Source organism: Salvia miltiorrhiza, chromosome 5, assembly GCF_028751815.1.
Source record: "Salvia miltiorrhiza cultivar Shanhuang (shh) chromosome 5, IMPLAD_Smil_shh, whole genome shotgun sequence".
In the NCBI taxonomy this organism is placed as follows: Eukaryota; Viridiplantae; Streptophyta; class Magnoliopsida; order Lamiales; family Lamiaceae; genus Salvia; species Salvia miltiorrhiza.
The window spans coordinates 45,513,898-45,538,513 of NC_080391.1; the positions used below are offsets into that span (position 1 = coordinate 45,513,898).

Below are 24,616 nucleotides of genomic sequence, written 5' to 3' on the forward strand. Positions count from 1 at the left end.
TCAACGCGGGACGCTCGAGTATTTAAGCATTGAGTAACAGTCGTGCATTCGAGTATCACTTTAATCAACTTTATTTCTAAATACATAAATGTTATCTCGTTCGTCCATTTTAAAAATCCTAGTTTTATCCATAAAGTAAACAATAATAGTGCAGCGATTCTAAGTCATATATGTATATATAATATTGTTCTTCCATTCTTAAAATCCTAACTTTATCCATAAAGCAAAAAATATCAGAGTAAAGAATGTGAATGAGATATATAAATAATCACTTTATGTTGTAATTCGTAAGTATTTATTTATAAAACAACTTAATAAGTGGCTACAACTCAATCACCTTTCAATTGTTGACAACAGTGGAGCACAACTGTCACGGCCCGCCCTAACTAGGGATAGTTAGGCCGAGTGATCCACGACTAGGGATGGGGTTAAAGAAGAAGGGGAAGAAAAGGGGCGTCATTTATAGCCGTAAAACTTACTCATCTTAATAAAACTCGTCATTTTTATTCATTAATACTCAATTGAAAACAGTCTATGAAAGACAGCATAAAATTTAATTAATATCATTAATCAAGTTATACATCATATGAAACCATTCTCTTAAGACTCAAAGTATGACATAACATACTATAACATCAACAACATCTTGCAGCGGAAAGTAGCTAGACATATGTATGAAGACATATTCTAGACAGGTTAATTATTTATTAACAACCCTGGAGACTCCGCTCATTGCAGCACCATCATCACATCAGCTCAACCTGCACATTTATAAAACATATGCAGGGCTGAGTACAAAAGCACTCAGTGGGCACGTATGCCTAGGTATAAAAATACATGCTTCAAAACTATAAATTGTCATGCCATCATAATCAGTACAGCAAGGGAGTTTTTCGCTAAAAAGGCCCAAGCTTACTAAGTTCATTTGTGATTCTTAAAGTTCGTCTGATCAGACTAAGTTCTTTTGTAATCTATCATATCTGAAACTGTGTGCCGGAGAGGTGGCCACCTCTCACGGTCACTTGACCGGCCAACCCGCTAGATGACTCACGGTCACTGGTGTACACTAGCCCTGGCAGGATAGCTATCAACTGCTCAGGACCCGAATTCGATTGCATCATTGGCAAAGCCAAAGCAGATAGATATCATACTAAAATTTAAACATTTTATGGCAAGACAATACTTGAAATAACTTTAACTCAAATATTTTGTAACGAAATAACTTGCTCAAATGTAACATTAAACTCATTTGATAGATATATATAAAACTGAAATTAACAGTTAAATCATCTCATGCATTCATTCGTATAAGAGGCCTACGACACGCAGGGGATCTCTATATACGTATAGTAAAAGTAATGCCCACCTCGTTGTGTCTCTGTATCAATGAGTAACGTCACTCTCTCCCTCAAGTCGTTACTTCCCAAAAGGACCTTCATCGTTATGAAGAATTGGTGAGAAGTTATAAAAGAAACCTCGATTAATAATCTAATCTCTTTTATGAAACATTAGTATCTCTAATGTTCATCTCTCTTGATTGTTAATCAATATAACAATTATTATCTCTCGTCATTACTCATTAATTATAACATCCTTATGTTATAATTAGCAGCGCTTCAATTAAAAGAAATATTTAACACATCGAAAAGTCCACTTTCTTAGCAGATATATTCGCTCTCATCTCGTCTAATTAACCAATTAGAAAGTTAAACTTTCCATTAGGCATGTATTTGAGTCACGGGTCAACAAGAATTTACTATGCTCAAATTCTAATTTCACTAAAAATTTCGGCATGACCTATTCATATATAATGTCAGCCACGAGATTTCAACGCGTGAATCTCACTACGTGAACTCGTCTCTCGACTCAAAACTTAACATCTTGACATCTTTTCAACGCAAACCAAACAATTCAAAATCATCAAAACTCTTTATCAGTAAACTATCATTTATACTCGACACCAATTGTTCGAGTGTCAGATACCAACATTTATGTGCGTTAATCATAACTCTCACAACTCACACCATTTAGTCATATCGTATCATCCATCAAAACAAATATAATCAAGTTGTTTTCTAGAAAGTTTTGCTGTTTTTGTGTCATCTTTAAAAATTCATAACAACCAACTCAATAATCATAAACTCTCATATCAATTGATCTCAAAAACTTCATGAAGTGTAGTTCACTCTAAAAATGGTAGTTAACCAAAAAGGTTAAAGGTTTTTTTTGAAGATATTGCTCTTTTAGTGCAGGCTGTCAAAGATTGACAGTTTCTGCCAATTTTGTTTAGGCCATTAGAAACCAAGGCAAACCTTAATAAAATTCCATCAAATTTAATCAGCCAAAACTAAAGGTATCCTTGAAGATTTGGTTAAAATTTCACAAGAGAAAACGTTCATATGATCTGCCAAATAAACAATGAAACTCATACACTTTTACTGTTGGAAAAATATGACAGCAGAACAGGGCATTTTTGAAATAATAAACTGCTCTGTTTCAGAGGTCATAAAAATCGAAATCTTATGTTTTTAGAAAAGTATTGAAGTCTAGTTTCGTTTAAAAAAAACGGTGATGCAAAATCCTTCATGGATTAATAGATATAAACGTTTTTGTGAAGTCTACCAACAGTTGACAGATTCTGTCAAGGATTTTTCAAAATATCTTTAAAATAGCAAACATCATTCAAAAGATATGAAATTTTGCAGCAACGAAATACACATATCATAGATAAACATACTAAAATTTCAGAGCCATCAAGCAATGAAAACTCATCGAAACATAAGCTTGAAACTGCTGTAAAATTTTGACAGAATTCCAGTTTTAATTTCGTTCAACCAATTATCATCCATAAATTGTAAATCAATTAGCATGCTCATGTGATATCGTAGAACACATATACGCAATAATATTCATTATGCAACGTCCCAAACTTCACGAATTTAAATAATCATGCTCTAAAAACTTATACAATTTTCGTGCTTGGAAAAATACGAATTTAATATATATCGATCCTAGCATACCCCTAAGCACAAATATCAAGTCAAAACGATCAAACAAAAATCGAAAGACAAGCTAATATGTGAAAAACGGGGCTGCCCTCATGGGTTTCATAGCTACGGTTCGTTCCGTTCTTACTCCCTTCATTAAACATGCTCAACATCTACCCAAGAACAACATACTAAAATTTCACGACGATCCGACGTCGTTTCAAAATAAAGTCGAGAATCGACGTTTTTCGACGTCGACGAAAATTGAAAATAAAACCATCAAAACGTAGGTAGAGATCTTACCTACTTAGATACATGATCGAAAAGATGATCGGCGCTCGTCTCGGTGCTCAAATCGGAGCTTGAAACCTCCGTCCAAGCTAAAAATGGTGTTTGGCGTGTTTGAGTGTGAGTGTGTGAGAGAGAGATAGAGAATGAGTGTTGTGGCTGATATCAACGTGAGTTAGTGAGGGAAAAGGGGTTTTGGGCGGTTGGGTGGGGTAGTAATGGGTAGGTAGGATATTTAGGATATTAACCCGTTAGTCGTTAAATATCTCGTTTCGTCTCGTTTTAACGACTAACTACCCATACTCTTCGTTACTCGCCCTCTCAACTCTTACTCACTTTCATTATACTCGTAATTCTATATAAATATAGAAAACGCAAGCTCGTTCTCGAAATTCTGATAAACGAGCTCGGTTCGTTTATCGAGAAATCCCGATTTAGTATTCACTCGTCGTCCAAAAATAAAAACTTTCATTATTGGACTCGTATCGAAAAACTAAGAATATTTCTCGACGACGTGCACGTAAGATTTTGAAAGTCGACAAAAAGACGAAATAGCAGTATTTTACTATTCATCGTCAAAAAGTCAAAATTTTCAAAAACGTCTTAACGGACTCAGATCTCACTTCCGAGTTCACCGTTCTCATTCAAATAATTATCTCGAATTATTCGAATACTCAAACTCAATTTCGGATATAAAATCTCACATCATCCAAACATCATCAAAAGAACATCTCAACATCTTTTTTTTTTTTTAAAAAAAAAAAGAAAAGAAAACTTCATAACTCATCATCTATGTACAAAGTAATCAAACAAGAGATCTATACCCTAATTACTCAAACTTAAGCAATTAAACACGTCATCAAAAGCCCGGGTATTACATACCTTCCCCCTTAAAATAAATTTCGTCCCGAAATTTGTACCTCTTGTAAATGTTTCGGGTACTTCTCTCACATCTATCCTCAAGCTCTCTTTCCACTTCTTTCTAACTATCATATCTCCATTGGACCTTATCCAATGCAATCGACTTATTACTCAATTGCCGAATTTTATGATCTAACATCATCTGAGGTCTCTCTTCATAACTCAAGTCTGGTTCTAAGATCATTTCTTCTTAGTAAACCACATGGTTTGAGTCGAAAATATATATCCTCTCAATTGTGACACGTGAAACACGTTATGCACATTTCCAAAGCTAGGTGGCAAAGCCAACCTATACGCTATTGGACCTATCTTTTGCAATATCTCGTAAGGACTTATAACTCTGGGTCTAAGCTGTCCTTTAACTCCAAATCTATTCATCCCCTTTGAGGGTGAAACCTTCAAGAAAACTTTGTCTCCTATCTCGAAACTTTGTCTCACATCTTATAGGCAAACTCAATTAGTGGCAACACATTCTCCCGATTTACTCATCTATCAAGGATAGTAGTTCTTATCATATCTTCTATCGTCTGCTATGCTAAAATTCATCCTTGTACCCAACTCTTTCTGTAACTCATCCAAAAACGTGATGTAATAATTTTTTTTTTGAGGTGATCTACACCGGTACTCAATGCAATCTTATAATGTCACGAACATACAATTGTGCTAACTTATCTGGTCCATACGCGATTAGGATCGGTATGAAATATGCAGATTTTGTTAGTCGATCTACAATCACCCAAATTGCTGTATTTCCTCTTTGACTTTTCGGTAAAGCTATCACAAAATCCATCGCTATGTGATCCCATTTCCACTCGGGAATCTCCAACGGTTTTAACTTCCCATAGGGTCGTTGGTGTAATGCTTTCACTTGCTGACAAGCTAAGCATCACTCTACAAACGAAGCTATGTCTCATTTCATTCCGTCCCACAAAAATCTATTTTTCACAACCTGATACATCTTTGTGCCTCCTGGGTGGGCGGTGTAAGGCGTGTCATGAGTCTCACTCATGATCGTACTCTTAAGTTCATCATCGCGGGGAATGCATATTCTCCCCTCAAATAAGATAGCATTGTCTGATGCTTTTTGGTAACTCTTGAGATCTCATGCTCTTATCCTTTCTCGTAACTTGTTCATTGTCTCATCTTTCCTTGTGCTTCAATCACCATTTTCCTCAAACTAGGCATCGTCGCAACAATACTTGCTATCGTCCCTGGTGGTTTTATCATCTCTATCCTCATCTTGTCAAAGTCCTTTATAAGCTCATCCTCTCTCGTGAGAAGACATCCTAACTTTGACGAGACCTTTCGACTCAATGCATCGGCTACTACATTGGCCTTGCCAGGGTGATAGTTAATGTCGCAGTTAACATCCTTTACCAATTCGAGCCATCTCCTTTGCCTCATGTTAATATCCTTATGCTTGAAAAAGTATTTCAAAGTTTTGTGGTCCGTGAAGATCTCACATCTAACTCCGTAGAGATGATGTCTCCAAATTTTCAGGGCATGCACAACGGCTGCAAGCTCTAAATCATGCGTTGGATAATTTATCTCGTGGGATCTAAGTTGTCGTGATGCATAGACTATAACTCTTCCTTCTTGCATAAAAACACATCCTAGCCCATTCTTTGACGCATCTGTGTAGATGGTATACTCTTTATCCATTTCCGGGACTAGCAGCACTGGTGTTGTAGTCAATTTCCTTTAAGCTCTTAAAAACTCTCTTTACACTCCTCTTTCCAATTGTACTTAGCTTCTTTTCTCGGTCTTGCTATCATGGAAAATCCTTCAATAAACCTCTGATAGTATCCTGCTAAGCCTAAAAAGCTGCGAATCTCGTTAGGCGTAGTTGGTGATCTCCACTCATGTACAGCTTGTACCTTGACGGGGTCAACTTTAATTCCTTCGGATGATACAATATGTCCTAGAAAAGTTACTTCGTTCAACCAAAACTCGCACTTGGTGAATTTGGCAAAAACTTCTCAACTCTTAGCGTTTCCAACATCGTTCTCAAATGTTTTGGCGCTCCTGCTCATTCTTCGAATAGATGAGAATATCATCTATGAAAACTAGGACAAATTTATCCAGTTATTGATGAAAACTCGATTCATGTGATCCATGAAAACTACTGGTGCTTTTGTCAAACCGAATGGCATAACTACGAACTCATAGTGCTCATACCTCATTTGAAAAGCTGTCTTAGGTGTATCCTTCTGTCAAAATTTGAACTGGTGGTAATATGATCTCAAGTCAACTTTCAAGAAAAACTCGCTCCTCGTAATTGATCAAACAAGTCATCTATCCTCGGCAAAGGATATTTGTTCTTGAGTGTCAATTTATTCAGATCTCGATAATCTATGCACATTCTCAACGTGCCATCCTTCTTTTTGACAAAAATGACTGGTGCTTCCCACGGGGATACACTAGGTCTAATAAAACCTAACTCGAGCAATTCTTGTAGCTGAATCTTCAGCTCTTGTAGCTCCTTAGGCGCCATTCTATAGGGTGCCTTCGACACTAGTGCTGATCCAGGTTCTAGATCGATAGTGAACTCCAACTGTCTTGTTGGTGGCAATCCTGGTAAAACCTCGGAAAATACATCTCTATATTCCCTTATCACTGCTACATCCTCAAAGTTTATTTTTTTACTTGATTATCCTTCATCATTCAAGTAAACTAGGTAAGCTTGTGCTCCTTTCTTCTTTACCAATTTCGACGCCTGAAGTGCCGAAACGATTGGAACTCTCTTCTTTCTATCAATGCCGTGAAAACATGTCTGTTCCTTCCCAGGTGGTTGAAAAGTTATCTGTCTCTTCTTACAATCAATCGGGGCAAAGTTCTCTGCTAACCAGTCCATCCTTAGAATAATGTCTACGTTCCACATAGGCATTAAGTGCAAGGTTCTTGTTTTCATCTTTAGTGATCCTAACTCAACTCTAATTTAGAAATCATGTGAGAAACTGTAGTAGCTCTTCCTACAGGAGTGATTACTCTCAACTCGAGACTAGCTCGTTTTGGTTCGAGTTTGAAGGTAACATGCTTCAAACAATTAAAGAATGCGAGGCTCCTGTATTAAACAAGATTCTAACTGGTGCATCCAATAACTTGCCCATACTACCTTAAAGTCCTGCCTTAAACCGGCACATAAAACTCAGACATCTCTTCATCAGTATCCATCTTCTGATGAGCAAATCATGATAGCTCACAGAATTCTCAGTTATACTCTACAATCGATTTCTTTCCTTGCATCAAACTTCGATAATCAACCTCTCGCTGCTTACTGTACTCCTCGGTACATACTTCTCAAGAGTAGCCTTGAATTGTTCTCAGGTGTAGTTTACCAGTTGCTCGGGTGTTAAAGTCCTCTGACGTGCCTCTCACTAGTCTTATACATCAAAAGAATCTACTAGGATAACTCAAAAGTTGTAAGGGTTCAACCCTATAATGACATCAAAACAAATTGTTCAAGAGACTCAAATGAATGACCAGAGGGTGGAATGAAGTAACTACCAGGTCGAACAAAAATGACCTAGAGTAAGAACCCATCTGGCTTTTCAACCGAAAGTTGAAACACGTGGGTTTATAAACCCAAAACACGTCTACTGAGATTTGGATCATGCGGACTGGCCAGGTCCAACATAATCACTCCCCAGTCACACGGGATATACTATCCCGAACTTGGAAATTCTGTGTCTTCTAAACCCTCAACATACTATACATAACAAAACTTAAGTTCACACCAGCAAGCTAAAAGCTTAAACTCAGGGTCCTATGTTCTAGACTCTTGTTTCGAAAGTTCAATAATTTTCAACTCTCCTCTCATGTTGCGGTGGTGGTGGCGGAGTATTATCCCGCCTATCCTTCACATCACACTCTTGATGACATCTTTGAGGCATTTTTGAAATCACAAAAGGAAAACTCAACTCGACCAACGCTCTAACCATCCTCAAAACTCAAGTTCAATTTACTAACTCAACTTTAAGGAAACCCTCACGGTCACCTTAACATTCATCTGTAAGGCAATAAGCACTCACGAAATGCTAACAAAAAGACCACTCTGGTCAACCTAATATATCCATCAGTAGAATGCCTCTTTTTAGAGGGCTTACATAAAGGGGTTATTTAAACCCTACAAAAACCATAGTATCTATCGTAATGTCCCTTCTAAATCGACACCATTAATAGTACTATGTCTCGGTCTGGACCTCCTACGGTAATTGCTACCAGTTAACTTATCTAGTTGCTACTTTAGCACACTAGGAACATCCATCTATTTAACATCAGTAGGGTACTAAATTCGCATGCTTATCTATCATCATGTCAAAATCTCAAGTACCAGTATCTCCTAAGTAAGTTATATACATCGCAATGTAATTGCAACTAATCAAAAACGAGGGTGTACCGCGCATACTCTCAAGATCATCCTTAGCTCTAGCCTACATCGACTTCTCTTCTCATCCTCATCAACTCTAGCCCTCCTCGGCTACTTCTCATCCTCATTATCGTTTATCATTTTATCATCTTTGGTAACTGATACTCAAGGATCGACTCGATATCTACTACACTCTTCTAGAGTCCCTGGTAGAAAACAAGCATCCGGTCAGTAGATCCGCATAGAAAATCTGGGTATCTGTAATAAATCCCATCTCCTGTGGGTCCAATGCTCAAGACGACATGTCCCATCATATTGAGTGGCTTTCTTCCTTGCTCAATCCTACCACTCGATTGGTAGCACGGGGACTAGGTGCACGATGCCATCCAGTCTAGTAACAACCATAAGGCTTTCATCCTTTCATAGTCTATGAACATGTGTTTGAAAATCTGCTAGGGTATCTCTGTACCACATACTGTACGCCTCGTCCTCGTATCCGATCTTTCCTGAGTTCGATCTCACAACAGTCCACTTTCGTGCAGTGCCAACAGTCCTGGCCAACCTATAAGGAGAACTTAAAGGTGACTCTAGGAACTAACTCTACTTGGCTCCAGCAACAGAAATAAACAAAACATAACTTAGCAAAACTCCTATTAAGTAGTACTGTTATCTTAAAACTCAAGCTCAAAACATCTAAATTCTCATCTCGTCCCATCTTTACAAAGTAGGTAACCTCTCTAAACAATGATATTAGATCCCTTAATCTAAATCATCGCGACTCAGTAAGACAACTCAAACAATTCTCTCTCAAAGCCATCTCCAAAGACTATGGCTCATGATACCTTCTCAAGTACCATTCAGGTTACGTGAGCAAAACTCGCATCACAAAACATCTCAAACATATCGTACAATATCTCATTGCAGCATGCTAATAACTCACCATTAATCATGCTATTATACTCAAGCGCATAACTCAAACTCATAACTCAAACCAACAAGTACTTAAAGCAATTGCTAATTCTCTCAAGCTTTAGCTCTAAGTTCTCATTTCATCCTTCTACTTAGTAGAAAATCTCTCTTAACAATGACATTAGATTCATTCATCTAAATCATCGTGACTTATCACAACTGCTCAAACAATTCTCATCACAAAACATCTCAAATACATCACATCATAACTCATAATTATGCATCCTCAATCATATAACATCATATGATATAAACGCTCTCATGATTCATCATGTAACATCAACATATGCTCTTACAACATAATAACTCATTATTAATCATGTTGTCATCCTCAAACTCAAACTATGCACCTTTAAAGTGTAACATCATAACTCATCATATAACCTCAACATCATGCTCTTCAAAATTTAACGTCAAATAAACTTTGAAATTTTACATACCTCGTTGAGCCTGGTGTGATGGTGCGCTGAGCTCACGGTTGTTAATAACTATTAGTCTAGTGACTCATTCTAGACTAAACTCAAGACTTCTAATTCAGAGCTTTCCTTCGCTCTGATACCACTCTGTCACGGCCCGCCCTAACTAGGGATAGTTAGGCCGAGTGATCCACGACTAGGGATGGGGTTAAAGAAGAAGGGGAAGAAAAGGAGCGTCATTTATAGCCGTAAAACTTACTCATCTTAATAAAACTCGTCATTTTTATTCATTAATACTCAATTGAAAACAGTCTATGAAAGACAGCATAAAATTTAATTAATATCATTAATCAAGTTATACATCATATGAAACCATTCTCTTAAGACTCAAAGTATGACATAACATACTATAACATCAACAACATCTTGCAGCGGAAAGTAGCTAGACATATGTATGAAGACATATTCTAGACAGGTTAATTATTTATTAACAACCCTGGAGACTCCGCTCATTGCAGCACCATCATCACATCAGCTCAACCTGCACATTTATAAAACATATGCAGGGCTGAGTACAAAAGCACTCAGTGGGCACGTATGCCTAGGTATAAAAATACATGCTTCAAAACTATAAATTGTCATGCCATCATAATCAGTACAGCAAGGGAGTTTTTCGCTAAAAAGGCCCAAGCTTACTAAGTTCATTTGTGATTCTTAAAGTTCGTCTGATCAGACTAAGTTCTTTTGTAATCTATCATATCTGAAACTGTGTGCCGGAGAGGTGGCCACCTCTCACGGTCACTTGACCGGCCAACCCGCTAGATGACTCACGGTCACTGGTGTACACTAGCCCTGGCAGGATAGCTATCAACTGCTCAGGACCCGAATTCGATTGCATCATTGGCAAAGCCAAAGCAGATAGATATCATACTAAAATTTAAACATTTTATGGCAAGACAATACTTGAAATAACTTTAACTCAAATATTTTGTAACGAAATAACTTGCTCAAATGTAACATTAAACTCATTTGATAGATATATATAAAACTGAAATTAACAGTTAAATCATCTCATGCATTCATTCGTATAAGAGGCCTACGACACGCAGGGGATCTCTATATACGTATAGTAAAAGTAATGCCCACCTCGTTGTGTCTCTGTATCAATGAGTAACGTCACTCTCTCCCTCAAGTCGTTACTTCCCAAAAGGACCTTCATCGTTATGAAGAATTGGTGAGAAGTTATAAAAGAAACCTCGATTAATAATCTAATCTCTTTTATGAAACATTAGTATCTCTAATGTTCATCTCTCTTGATTGTTAATCAATATAACAATTATTATCTCTCGTCATTACTCATTAATTATAACATCCTTATGTTATAATTAGCAGCGCTTCAATTAAAAGAAATATTTAACACATCGAAAAGTCCACTTTCTTAGCAGATATATTCGCTCTCATCTCGTCTAATTAACCAATTAGAAAGTTAAACTTTCCATTAGGCATGTATTTGAGTCACGGGTCAACAAGAATTTACTATGCTCAAATTCTAATTTCACTAAAAATTTCGGCATGACCTATTCATATATAATGTCAGCCACGAGATTTCAACGCGTGAATCTCACTACGTGAACTCGTCTCTCGACTCAAAACTTAACATCTTGACATCTTTTCAACGCAAACCAAACAATTCAAAATCATCAAAACTCTTTATCAGTAAACTATCATTTATACTCGACACCAATTGTTCGAGTGTCAGATACCAACATTTATGTGCGTTAATCATAACTCTCACAACTCACACCATTTAGTCATATCGTATCATCCATCAAAACAAATATAATCAAGTTGTTTTCTAGAAAGTTTTGCTGTTTTTGTGTCATCTTTAAAAATTCATAACAACCAACTCAATAATCATAAACTCTCATATCAATTGATCTCAAAAACTTCATGAAGTGTAGTTCACTCTAAAAATGGTAGTTAACCAAAAAGGTTAAAGGTTTTTTTTGAAGATATTGCTCTTTTAGTGCAGGCTGTCAAAGATTGACAGTTTCTGCCAATTTTGTTTAGGCCATTAGAAACCAAGGCAAACCTTAATAAAATTCCATCAAATTTAATCAGCCAAAACTAAAGGTATCCTTGAAGATTTGGTTAAAATTTCACAAGAGAAAACGTTCATATGATCTGCCAAATAAACAATGAAACTCATACACTTTTACTGTTGGAAAAATATGACAGCAGAACAGGGCATTTTTGAAATAATAAACTGCTCTGTTTCAGAGGTCATAAAAATCGAAATCTTATGTTTTTAGAAAAGTATTGAAGTCTAGTTTCGTTTAAAAAAAACGGTGATGCAAAATCCTTCATGGATTAATAGATATAAACGTTTTTGTGAAGTCTACCAACAGTTGACAGATTCTGTCAAGGATTTTTCAAAATATCTTTAAAATAGCAAACATCATTCAAAAGACATGAAATTTTGCAGCAACGAAATACACATATCATAGATAAACATACTAAAATTTCAGAGCCATCAAGCAATGAAAACTCATCGAAACATAAGCTTGAAACTGCTGTAAAATTTTGACAGAATTCCAGTTTTAATTTCGTTCAACCAATTATCATCCATAAATTGTAAATCAATTAGCATGCTCATGTGATATCGTAGAACACATATACGCAATAATATTCATTATGCAACGTCCCAAACTTCACGAATTTAAATAATCATGCTCTAAAAACTTATACAATTTTCGTGCTTGGAAAAATACGAATTTAATATATATCGATCCTAGCATACCCCTAAGCACAAATATCAAGTCAAAACGATCAAACAAAAATCGAAAGACAAGCTAATATGTGAAAAACGGGGCTGCCCTCATGGGTTTCATAGCTACGGTTCGTTCCGTTCTTACTCCCTTCATTAAACATGCTCAACATCTACCCAAGAACAACATACTAAAATTTCACGACGATCCGACGTCGTTTCAAAATAAAGTCGAGAATCGACGTTTTTCGACGTCGACGAAAATCGAAAATAAAACCATCAAAACGTAGGTAGAGATCTTACCTACTTAGATACATGATCGAAAAGATGATCGGCGCTCGTCTCGGTGCTCAAATCGGAGCTTGAAACCTCCGTCCAAGCTAAAAATGGTGTTTGGCGTGTTTGAGTGTGAGTGTGTGAGAGAGAGATAGAGAATGAGTGTTGTGGCTGATATCAACGTGAGTTAGTGAGGGAAAAGGGGTTTTGGGCGGTTGGGTGGGGTAGTAATGGGTAGGTAGGATATTTAGGATATTAACCCGTTAGTCGTTAAATATCTCGTTTCGTCTCGTTTTAACGACTAACTACTCATACTCTTCGTTACTCGCCCTCTCAACTCTTACTCACTTTCATTATACTCGTAATTCTATATAAATATAGAAAACGCAAGCTCGTTCTCGAAATTCTGATAAACGAGCTCGGTTCGTTTATCGAGAAATCCCGATTTAGTATTCACTCGTCGTCCAAAAATAAAAACTTTCATTATTGGACTCGTATCGAAAAACTAAGAATATTTCTCGACGACGTGCACGTAAGATTTTGAAAGTCGACAAAAAGACGAAATAGCAGTATTTTACTATTCATCGTCAAAAAGTCAAAATTTTCAAAAACGTCTTAACGGACTCAGATCTCACTTCCGAGTTCACCGTTCTCATTCAAATAATTATCTCGAATTATTCGAATACTCAAACTCAATTTCGGATATAAAATCTCACATCATCCAAACATCATCAAAAGAACATCTCAACATCTTTTTTTTTTAAAAAAAAAAGAAAGAAAAGAAAACTTCATAACTCATCATCTATGTACAAAGTAATCAAACAAGAGATCTATACCCTAATTACTCAAACTTAAGCAATTAAACACGTCATCAAAAGCCCGGGTATTACAACAACGGCGCTAGGGTTCACCTACCCGCTACTGTTGATGGCGGTGTAGCATAAAGATGAATTGAGAAAATAAAGCTAGATTTATGTCATTGTATCTGTCTATAATATGTACTATATTAGTACCCATTTCAAACTCGATTACCTGCCCGAATTCATTTAGATGTTTAGATACGAGTTATTACAATTATTTGTCTAAATAAGAAATAACATTACAACCATCTATACTATAGTTAAAAGCCAAGGTTTCAATTTGAAATTGATTTCAAAATTGAGTGACAATTTTGTAGTTATAATAAAATTGAAGGTTTATTTGTAAATTGTATTTTTTCTTTTTATTTCCTTTTTCTTTATCTTCTTATTTATTTATTTTATTTATTTATTTATGAAATTATGAAATTCGACTAATTATTAAATATTTAATATGCAAATCAAATTAAATATGACGATGGAGCTTTAATTTGGTATATTTTATGTAAATATTCGATTTAAAACGTAAAGGTTATATTTATTAAAAATTAAAATTTTTAAAAAAATCTCTCATGTCTCTCATCTTTTTTTTTTGAATAAATATATTTTTATTTCTTTTTTATTTTTATTTTTATTTTTATTTTTATTTTTCTTTTTTTTTTCTTTTTCATAATATAAATTTTTATTATTGTGGATTCTTCTTTATTTCAATATTTAGTTCAAATATATTTTATTAATATTAATTTTTTTATTATATTTATAAATATGATAATTGAGTTGGTATTGGTTTTATATAAATATAAAAACATTTTCCGTGCGCGGGTGTAAATGCTAATTTATAATAAAGTTATAAATAAGAACACTAAAAAATAGTGAAAATTCCACATAGGTTATTGATTAACGGTTGCACCCATTTAGAACTTATATATAGTTGTATCTATCCAAAACTCAGTTTAAAGATGATTTTACTACTTGTGGTCGTGCTAAACCTATATAGATAATATCACAAATTATCCAAACTCGTTCAAATTCATTAATATAAATTACTATATTAATTAATAATCGGTCTTAATAATGATCTAAATTCGTTTAAATTGTCGTTGCCATTGTTTACTGATAAAATGAAAAAAAATGAAACGTATTAACCGAATTCTTGACACCAAAATAGAAACAATTACCACTATTTGGATTTAAACTATACATACAAATTATAGATTCAAAACCTACACATTTTTTCATAGTATAATTTTATAGAATAATCATCATCTTAATTGATTTACTTTATGTAAACTAATATACTATGTATATTTTAAATTTTAATACGCTTATCATAGATTGAATATGCTTACAAAAATTAATTTATTTTACGTAAACTAATATACTATGTTATATCTTTAACAGAATCAATTAATGAAAGATTGTATCAGTAATTTTTTTTTGAGAGAAGATTGTATCATTATTTAGATTTTTAATTTGTGAAGTCTAATGAAAAATTAATGTTTAATTTAAAATCTGGCTAAAAGATTACAAAATATATTATTCAATTAAAATTTTTAATTTGTAAAGCTTTATGAAGAAACAATTTGGGATTCAAAATTTGTTTAATTTTTTTTCATAAAATATATACTTACGTTTAGGTTATGCACTGAAAAAAAGTGTCATAAAAAATCAATATGAGATTCAAATTGGATCATTTTATTTTTATAAATGCGCTTTAAAATAGATTTTACATTTGAAGAATAGAGAGATTTTAAAATGATTGAATTCTAAAATGACACATTGATGTTTGTGTTTTCCTATTATAAAGAAGATAAGTTGGCATGTCGAAGAGGTCTAGTGTGAGCGGCAAAGTTGAGGCACTAAAATTATCGCTTTCAAGAGGTTATTGATTCAAGTTTCATCAACATCGTATCAATTGTGTTTTGTATTAATATTGAATTGTATTTATTTAAATATTTGATCTAATTTATAATAAATAATTATTATCTAATTAATTCATGTGTAATATACATATATATTTTGTATCTCTTAAGAAATAAGTTGACCTCTATTTTGTATCTCTAAAAAAAATAAGTTGGTCTCTATTTTGTATCTCTAAAAAAAATAAGTTGGTCTCTATTTTGTATCTCTAAGAACATCTCCAGTGGGGTGTTGTTGGGAACCTTGTGGAATATCCTAATCCTTGTTTTGATGATACCAAAATGCATAGGTCTTAATTGTAATAGACTAGAGCTGTTTTGAACTCAAGTGTTAGAGTTCGCTTCTAGTTTAGCTTGCGGTTCTGAATGACTGAAGACTGAAGACTGAAGATACCAACTGAAGTATCAGTTGAAGAATCAATTTGGAACTGATTACTTAATGCGTGCCGCGTGATCTCAGCGGACTGATACTAAAGTCAAGTATCAGTTAAACATTCTTCCTCAAACTGATCTTCCAACGTTCAAAGGAAGCCACGTACTCACAAAAGTACAGCCGCATTAAATGCAGAGATCTCAGGATCTCCTTATCTCTACAGAGGTCATTCCTATTTGGTGGCTACTTTATCAGAGACATCACATCTCCTGTCCATCAAGAGAGCCATTTCCACCAAACAAGGAACCTCGAAGATTGAAGCCTCAGCCCAAATTCGAATTGCTCTCCAACAGAAGAAATCTTGAGGACGTTCTACGCCAACGGATCTATTCAAGAGTTCTCTTACAAATAGCGCTCGAGGATCACTTCAATCTTCACCGATTCAACGACATAAGCTGAAGCTCTGCCAAAATCGCTACTCAGCCTAAAGCTTAACCTCCCCAAAACTTGAATCGAAGAAGAGAATTCCAAAGCCAAATTCAGTCACTGCTGATCACATACATTCTCTTAGACCTTAGGCAAACCTCTCAAACTTGCTCCAAAGAACTTGTTCTTTGCAGTATAGTTGGCACCCGTTCAAACCTCCTTTCAGGAAGAAAGATTAGAGTGTTTGAGTGATTCAGAGTTCAAGATGGTACTCTAACTCTGAGAGTCTTAGCGCGGGTTGTGCTAAGCAAGAGAAATCCGACACGAGTGAAGTGTGGGTACTGAAGAAGTGGTTTCTTCAGTGGTAAGGTTGTGTGCACCTGGCAAGCACACGGTTTGGTTTGCAGTGCACCTGTTAAACACTTGCGGAGTGGATTGTTGGTCTGATCAACCGACCGTGGATGTAGGAAAGGGTTTTTCCGAACCACGTAAAAGTCTATGTGTTGTTTACAGCTTTCAGTTTTACTTTCCTAGTTGTGTTGCTTCAATTGATAAACTGAATACTGAATAACTGCAAAGAGAAACCTAAGACCAACAACGTGCTCAACCAAGGCTATTGCGAAACTAAGTTTAATTTCCGCTGCGTATGATATCAGTCTGACTGATCTATCTTTTGATAGTCAGGAAGAGTGTTATCATCTCTATTTTAGCAAACTCGACTAAAGCCCTTACGTGCATCAGTTAAGTTCCAGTAACTTAACTGATAACTCCTTACTGAAGAGCTTTCAGTATCAGTCGTCAATCCTGTTTTGGTCAAAACTATTTTCAGTTAACAGGCGTCACGGTTTGCGTGTAAAGTTTTGTTTTGATCTCTATCTTGAGATCCCTCAGTTTGAGGAAAATTGAAAAATAGCCCATAGGTGTATTCCCCCCCATACACCTATTTGAGACCCTCAGGACCTAACAGGTGTGTCTTAGGAGGTGTCTTAGATGGTGGTCCCCACCTAAGACACACCCCTATCGGGAACTCAGATTCAATCAAATCCTGAATGAAGTTCAATCCATCTCGAAAGACAAGTACACTCAACGAGAAATTAATTTGAAGATTCTTCGAGCACTGCCACGAGGAGAATGGCAGATCTACTCAGTCGCTCATCAGCATAAGCCTGGATTCAGTCAGCTCCCGACAAACAAGCTTTTCTCTGATCGCATGGCAAATGAGTTCGACCTTCAGAGAAATCTTGGAATCAAGAAGGCTGGAGGATCAGACGAAGATGGTCCATCAACCTCAAGAGGAGAAGCACTGAAAGCCTCAGCGAGAGAAGGCAAGAAGCAAATCAAGGAACCAGCGGAACTTAACCCTGAGGACTTCTTCAGTCAATATGCTTTGTTGACTGAAAGATTCAACAAAATGGAGTCCAAGTTCCGGAAGTACAGAAGGTTCCACAAGCAGCACTACAAAGGAAAGGGAAGAGAAAGCAACTCCAGACATTCCACTGATCGAAGCGGAGAAAGGAAGTCAGCCGCTTACGACATCAGAGACATGGAATGCTTTGGATGCAGAAAGAAAGGGCACTTTCGAAATGAATGCCCTGAACTGACTCAATCTGAGCGCAAAGAGCTGAAAGCCAAGAAAGATCGCAACTTTTCAAAGAAGAAAGCGATGGTTGCTGACGATGCTGATTCTTCCAAAGACACATCAGAATCATCCGACTTCGACAGCACCAGCTCAGACGATGAGAGTCAAGCCCTGATGGCCAATGGATCTGAAAGCGTGGCTGACAACAGCTACAACAATGGAATAAATGGCTCAGAGGTAATCTCTCATTCAAAAACTCCTTATACTGATAACTTCCTGATGTTTTCAGGAGACCACTCAGAATCTGGAGAAAGCTCATCCGATGAAACTGACGAGTTTAATCAGCTCATGACTGATCACTGTCAGTTGAGGAAAATGTTCGAAGATCTCCTCAAGCAGAATCAGAAAATGGAAAAGGAGATCAATGATGAACGAGCTAGGAATCAGACAATCATCTACTTTCCGGATGAAACTTGTCTTGATCAGCTAATCATGGAGAACAGTCGACTGGAAGAAAATCTCAGAATCTCCAACTCAGAATGTGATAGAGCAACTCATGAGATCAAGAGGCTCAATCACAAACTGGAAGAAACAGTCAAAGACTGCATGATGAAGTCACCCATGATGAGCAACTTTCCATCAAAAGGTCTTGTTGAAAACATTGGAGGAAAGGTTGCAGCTAACAAAGGAAAGAATATCATGATCATTTCAAAGGACGATACTTCTGAAGTCACAACATTAGAAGAATCAAGAGATCATGATATGGATGGAGATCGCAAACGTAAACTAATGGCAAGATCAAATGTTCCACCTCCACGGAGCTACAGACGAGCAAAGGAGGCCCCCAACCAGATCACCCTACTGAGAAGACTGGAAAGCAGATTTCAGTCAAAGATCGGGGAAGGAACATCAGGAATCAAGAAGAATCTTCCTCACCAGTCCAGGGGGAAGAACGGCCTCATCAGTCAGAAACTGAAATTAGTTCAGTTTCAGAAAGCGAACTGAGAGTTTTAGCGCGGGTTGTGCTAAGCAAGAGAAATCCGACACGAGTGAAGTGTGGGTACTGAAGAAGTGGTTTCTTCAGTGGTACGGTTGTGTGCACCCGGCAAGCACACGGTTTGGTTTGCAGTGCACCTGTTAAGCACTTACGGAGTGGATTGTTGGTCTGATCAACCGACCGTGGATGTAGGAAAGGGTTTTTTCGAACCACGTAAAAGTCTATGTGTTGTTTACAGCTTTCAGTTTTACTTTCCTAGTTGTGTTGCTTCAATTGATAAACTGAATACTAAATAACTGCAAAGAGAAACCTAAGACCAACAACGTGCTCAACCAAGGCTATTGCGAAACTAAGTTTAATTTTCGCTGCGTATGATATCAGTCTGATTGATCTATCTTTTGATAGTCAAGAAGAGTGTTATCATCTCTGTTTTAGCAAACTCGACTGAAACCCTTACGTGCATCAGTTAAGTTCCAGTAACTTAACTGATAACTCCTTACTGAAGAGCTTTCAGTATCAGTCGTCAACCCTGTTTTGGTCAAAACTGTTTTCAGTTAACAGGCGTCACGGTTTGCGTGTAAAGTTTCGTTTTGATCTCTATCTTGAGATCCCTCAGTTTGAGGAAAATTGAAAAATAGCCCATAGGTGTATTCCCCCCCCCCCCTCATACACCTATTCGAGACCCTCGGGACCTAACAGGTGTGTCTTAGGGGGTGTCTTAGATGGTGGTCCCCACCTAAGACACACCCCTCTCTAGTGCATCGTGTCTTAAAGGGTGTCTTAGATCTCCATTTCCACAAAATTCATATTTCTACACTTTTATTTTTAAATTCCCAATTTCATTGAAAATGGAGCAAATCCCATCATTGGAAGTTTCGAACCGCCTTGTTTCTCGAGGTATTCATCGAATTCACGATCCATTTAAAAATGTAGAAGAGAGAATTGTAGTTGAGAAAAATTTTAAAGAGAGAATTGTAGTTGAGAAAGTGGTGAATTTGATATTGTGGAAGAGTGGTATTTATAGAAGGGTAAAAGTAAAAAAAAAAAAAAAAAAAAAAAAAACAAAATAGCCGTTTCATGCAACGGTCGATTTTAAAAAAAAAATTCAAACGGTCATTTAAAAAAAAAGAAACGATTTTCGATTTTTTTTATTTAATTGGGCGCGTCCGAAGGACGCGCCATACACCACCGCCACTCGCCCCGGATCGCAGCTTCGACACGGCCTCGCATCAGGCCGCATCTCCAGTGCACCGCTCCACTCCTCGACGCGGGTCGATCCAGCGCTCGACACGAGCGCTGGAGGTGCTCTAAAAAAAATAAGTTGGTCTCTATTTTGTATCAAAAAAATCGTACGGAAACCAAAATGTGGGATGAATTAGGGGAAATTGTCTGCTCTGAGGTTAATTATGACACACAGAAACACTTCATTAATTAAGAGTGTAAAAAGAAAAGGAATCAAAGCCCAAGAAAAGGTCATTTACTTTCAATAAATCTATGCAATCATATTGTGGGCACCCACAAACTAGTATATTAAGAAAAATCTTGATTTATTTAATTTATTTTTTTAAATAAAAATAGGATTTAATTATTTTATTATATTCTCTACATTGTACTATTTAGAAAAAAATGCATTTTAAATTTTAATTTATTTTTTAATAAAAATAAAAAAGTTATCAAAAAATTGCACAAAAATAACTACAATGTAGAGAATATAATAAAATAATTAACTTATTTTAAAAAATAAGTTAAATAAATTAAATTATTTTCTATTTAAGTAAATTGTGAGTGGCCACAATGTGACTGTTTAGCATCACTCATTTACATTTTCACCCTAATTAATAAAGGATAAATAATTTTTGGACACCTAGGTGTCTAGACACTTACCATTAAAACCGGTTTTTAGCTAAAAAAATCAATTGGCCGGTTTTTTCATAATTAGTGGATTGACTAAAATATCATTTCCTTAAAATACTCAACTAATTTGAATCTAATCCTATTTATTTTGTATTTCCATTTTCCCACCCTATTTTTCCGTTTTTTCGAAAATATTTTTTTTTTCTGGAAATTTTATGTTTTTTTTTCGAATTGTTTTTGATTTATTTGTTATTTTGTTTCCAAAATTTTATTATTTTTATATTTTTCCACTAATTTATGAATTGTTGTAAAAAAAATCCTAGATTTGTTTGCATATATATTTTTTTGTTCCGAAAATAAATTTTTTTCGAAAATATTTTTTTTTCGTAAATAATACTCTTATTTGTGAAGTAATTCTTTTTGGAATTAATTTTTTATACGAATTTATGTTATTTTTTTTTCGGAGATTTTTTTTTGTTTCGAAAAATTTGTTATTATTATTTGTTTCCACTAATTTGGATATTCTTATAAAATAATCCTAGATTTGTTTCCACTAATTTAGAGATTCTAATTCTCCTAAAAGTAATACTAGATTTGTTTCCACTAATTTAGAGATTTTATTTTTCTAAAAATAATCCAAGATTTGTTCCATTAATTTAGAAATTCTAATTCTCCTAAAAGTAATCCTAAATTTGTTTCCACTAATTTAGAGATTTTAATTCTTCTAAAAAACAATCCTAGATTTGTTTCAACATATATTTTATTTTTTTATAATAATTATTTTTTTCGAATTTTTTGTAATAAAAAACAATTAGAAGATGTTTTTTCATTATTAAATCGAAATAAGGAAAAAGTAAGTTTATTATTCGATAATTATTTATTTTTTTTCGAATTTTATGTTAAAAAAAATTAGAAGATGGTTTTAAAAAAAATGAAATAAGGAGAAAATGGTCCTTAAGGGATTTGAACTTGAGACCTCAATAAAATGTGATTGAAACTTTGCCACCTTGTCAGGTAGTAGCAACCATATAAATTTTTGGTTATAATTCAAAATAAAATGTTCATGCAATTGGACATCGATCAAAAACTTTAAATAACATATTACATTATTTCAATTCTTATAATAAAGTATTAATTAATTGAAGTAAATTAGTGAATTTGAGAAAAAAAATAAAATAATATATATGAATCATATGATTGGATTTCGCTCACAAAACTATTTAACATATACTTGAACGAAATACAATGTATTATTGTAAAGTATTAAACGTGATATGCCAATAAGACAATGAACTGCTATAGTGTATGTAACGAAGTCGATATAATTATTCGTTATAAAATAAAGATTTATTAATTAATTGAAGTAAATTAGTGAATATAATATAAAAAAAATAAAATAAAGCGAAATGATTCATACGATTGGATTTCGCTCGTGAAACTATTTAACATATACTTGAATGAAAAACAATGTATTATAATAAAGTCTTAAACGCGATATGTCAATAACACAATGAACTGCTATAATGTATGTGACGAAGTCGATATAATTATTCGTTATAAAATAAAGATTTATTAATTAATTGAAGTAAATTAGTGAATATAATATAAAAATAAAATAAAGGGTTAAGTACCAAATACCCCCTATCGATGGCGTCCCTATCGCGTACAGGACCTTATAGTCAGGGTAAGCGTTGTTTACTACCTCAACGTGACAAAATCGAACCAATTTCCCCCCTGCGTTTTAACGGTGCTTAACACCATTAGAATAAATATTTTTTATTATTATTTTTAATTAAGGTTGGCCCCAACTTTCTCCCCCTAAGTCAGAACTCACTCTCGAGTTCTAACGAGTAGGACTCAACTCGAACCAACTCAGTCACGTCTCACCCTCCAATTCCCCGGAAGAAGAGGAGGAAGACGCCGTCGGCGAGCTCATCATCGGAAGCCTCCGCCTCCTCTAACTCGTCCCAACCCCTCTTCTTCTCCTTCAAATCCTCCATCGATTGAAACAAAAAAGAATCCCCAAAACTGTGACATCGCTGCTCTCTCTCTACAACTCATCGAAGCCATGGCCGTTGCTCCTCCTTCAACTTCTGTGACATCGTCGCCTTCTCCTTCAACTTCTGGCAATGTCGCCGCTGGCCCAACACCATAGCCGACATCTATTCACTTTTTCAATTTTTCCCAAATGTTTGTAATCCCTCTCTCTCTCTCTATCCTTTTCTCCCCGGTAGATCTATGCTATGGGTTGAGGCTCTAGCAATCGATCTGCACACAGGAGCCGAGCGGTAGGCGGCGACGCCATTGACGCCGACGGTGCCCCAAATTTTGGAGGAGATTTCGAAGGTGGCCTGGAATTTTGGGGGGAAGAGGGGTTTTTTCATTTTTATTCAATAGATCTGCTTTTTCACTAAAGATTTGAGATTTTTTTTTTATTGTTGTTTGTTGATGGTGATGGAGGAATTTGGTGAGATTCCGGCGATGAAATGGTGATGGAATCTGGTTGCCTGGAATGGTGATGGAAGAAGACTGGCGATGGTGAGATTTTGGCTCGGTGGCTCAGCGGCCTCTTTCGCTGTCGCCGGAAAACACAAGATAGGGGGCCACCTTAATTAAAAATAAAAAGAAATTAAAAAACTAACGGTGTTAAGCACCGTTAAAACGCGGGGGGAAATTGGTTCGATTTTGCCACGTTGAGGTAGTAAACAACGCTTACCCTGACTATAGGGTCTTGTACGCGATAGGGACGCCATCGATAGGGGGGTATTTGGTACTTAACCCTAAAATAAAATCAAGTGAAATGATTCATACGATTGGATTTCGCTCGCAAAACTATTTAACATATACTTGAACGAAAAACAATGTATTATAGTAAAGTCTTAAAAGCGATATGGCAATAAGACAATGTTGTAGTATGTAACGAAGCCGATATAGTTATCCGTTATAAAATAAAGAATTATTAATTAATTGAAGTAAATTAGTGAATATAATATAAAAAAATAAGATAAAGTGAAATGATTCATACGAGTGGATTTTGCTCGCGAGACTATTTAACATATACTTGAATGAAAAACAATGTATTATAACAAAGTATTAAACGTGGTATGCCAATAAGACAATGAACTGCTATAGTGTATGTGACGAAGTCGATATAATTATTCGTTATAAAATAAAGATTTATTAGTTAATTGAAGCAAATTAGTGAATGTAATATAAAAATAAATAAAATAAAGTAAAATGATTCATACGACTGGATTTTCGAGACTATTTAACATTTACAACCAATGAAAAACACTGTAGTGTAATAAAGTATTAACAAAAATGGAAGGATTCGATCATAGGAGTAGATAGAAAAATTAAAATTCTTGGAATAGGCTAAACTTTTTAATTCGAAATTTCGATAAGTCAGTTCAGTTGTCTCGTGACTTGATTTGGTGATAGAAGGGTTTTGCAAGATGATTCGTATAAAATATAAAAATCTTTTGAAGAAAAAAATAAAATAAAATGAGCCCACCTCCCCTGGCTCCAACTACGGAAAAGAATATTGCATGAAGTCAAAACACAACCTGCATTTGCGAACTTGCTATGTATGCACTAATGATGAAGAATTTCAGCCTC

The 24,616-nt window shown here is 35.4% G+C and overlaps 2 long non-coding RNA genes across 2 annotated transcripts; both read right to left on the reverse strand.

Annotated features, from left to right (window-relative positions):
- Window positions 1–535: 535 nt before the first annotated feature.
- LOC131024519 (uncharacterized) lies at window positions 536–3,444 on the reverse strand. The gene is made up of 3 exons (XR_009101886.1): window positions 3,291–3,444; window positions 1,367–1,433; window positions 536–761 (listed from the first exon to the last, which is right to left on the reverse strand). It is a non-coding gene; the product is annotated as an uncharacterized LOC131024519 (long non-coding RNA).
- Window positions 3,445–10,265: 6,821 nt separating this feature from the next.
- On the reverse strand, window positions 10,266–13,174 carry LOC131024522 (uncharacterized). The gene is made up of 3 exons (XR_009101887.1): window positions 13,021–13,174; window positions 11,097–11,163; window positions 10,266–10,491 (listed from the first exon to the last, which is right to left on the reverse strand). It is a non-coding gene; the product is annotated as an uncharacterized LOC131024522 (long non-coding RNA).
- Between the last annotated feature and the right edge of the window lie 11,442 nt (window positions 13,175–24,616).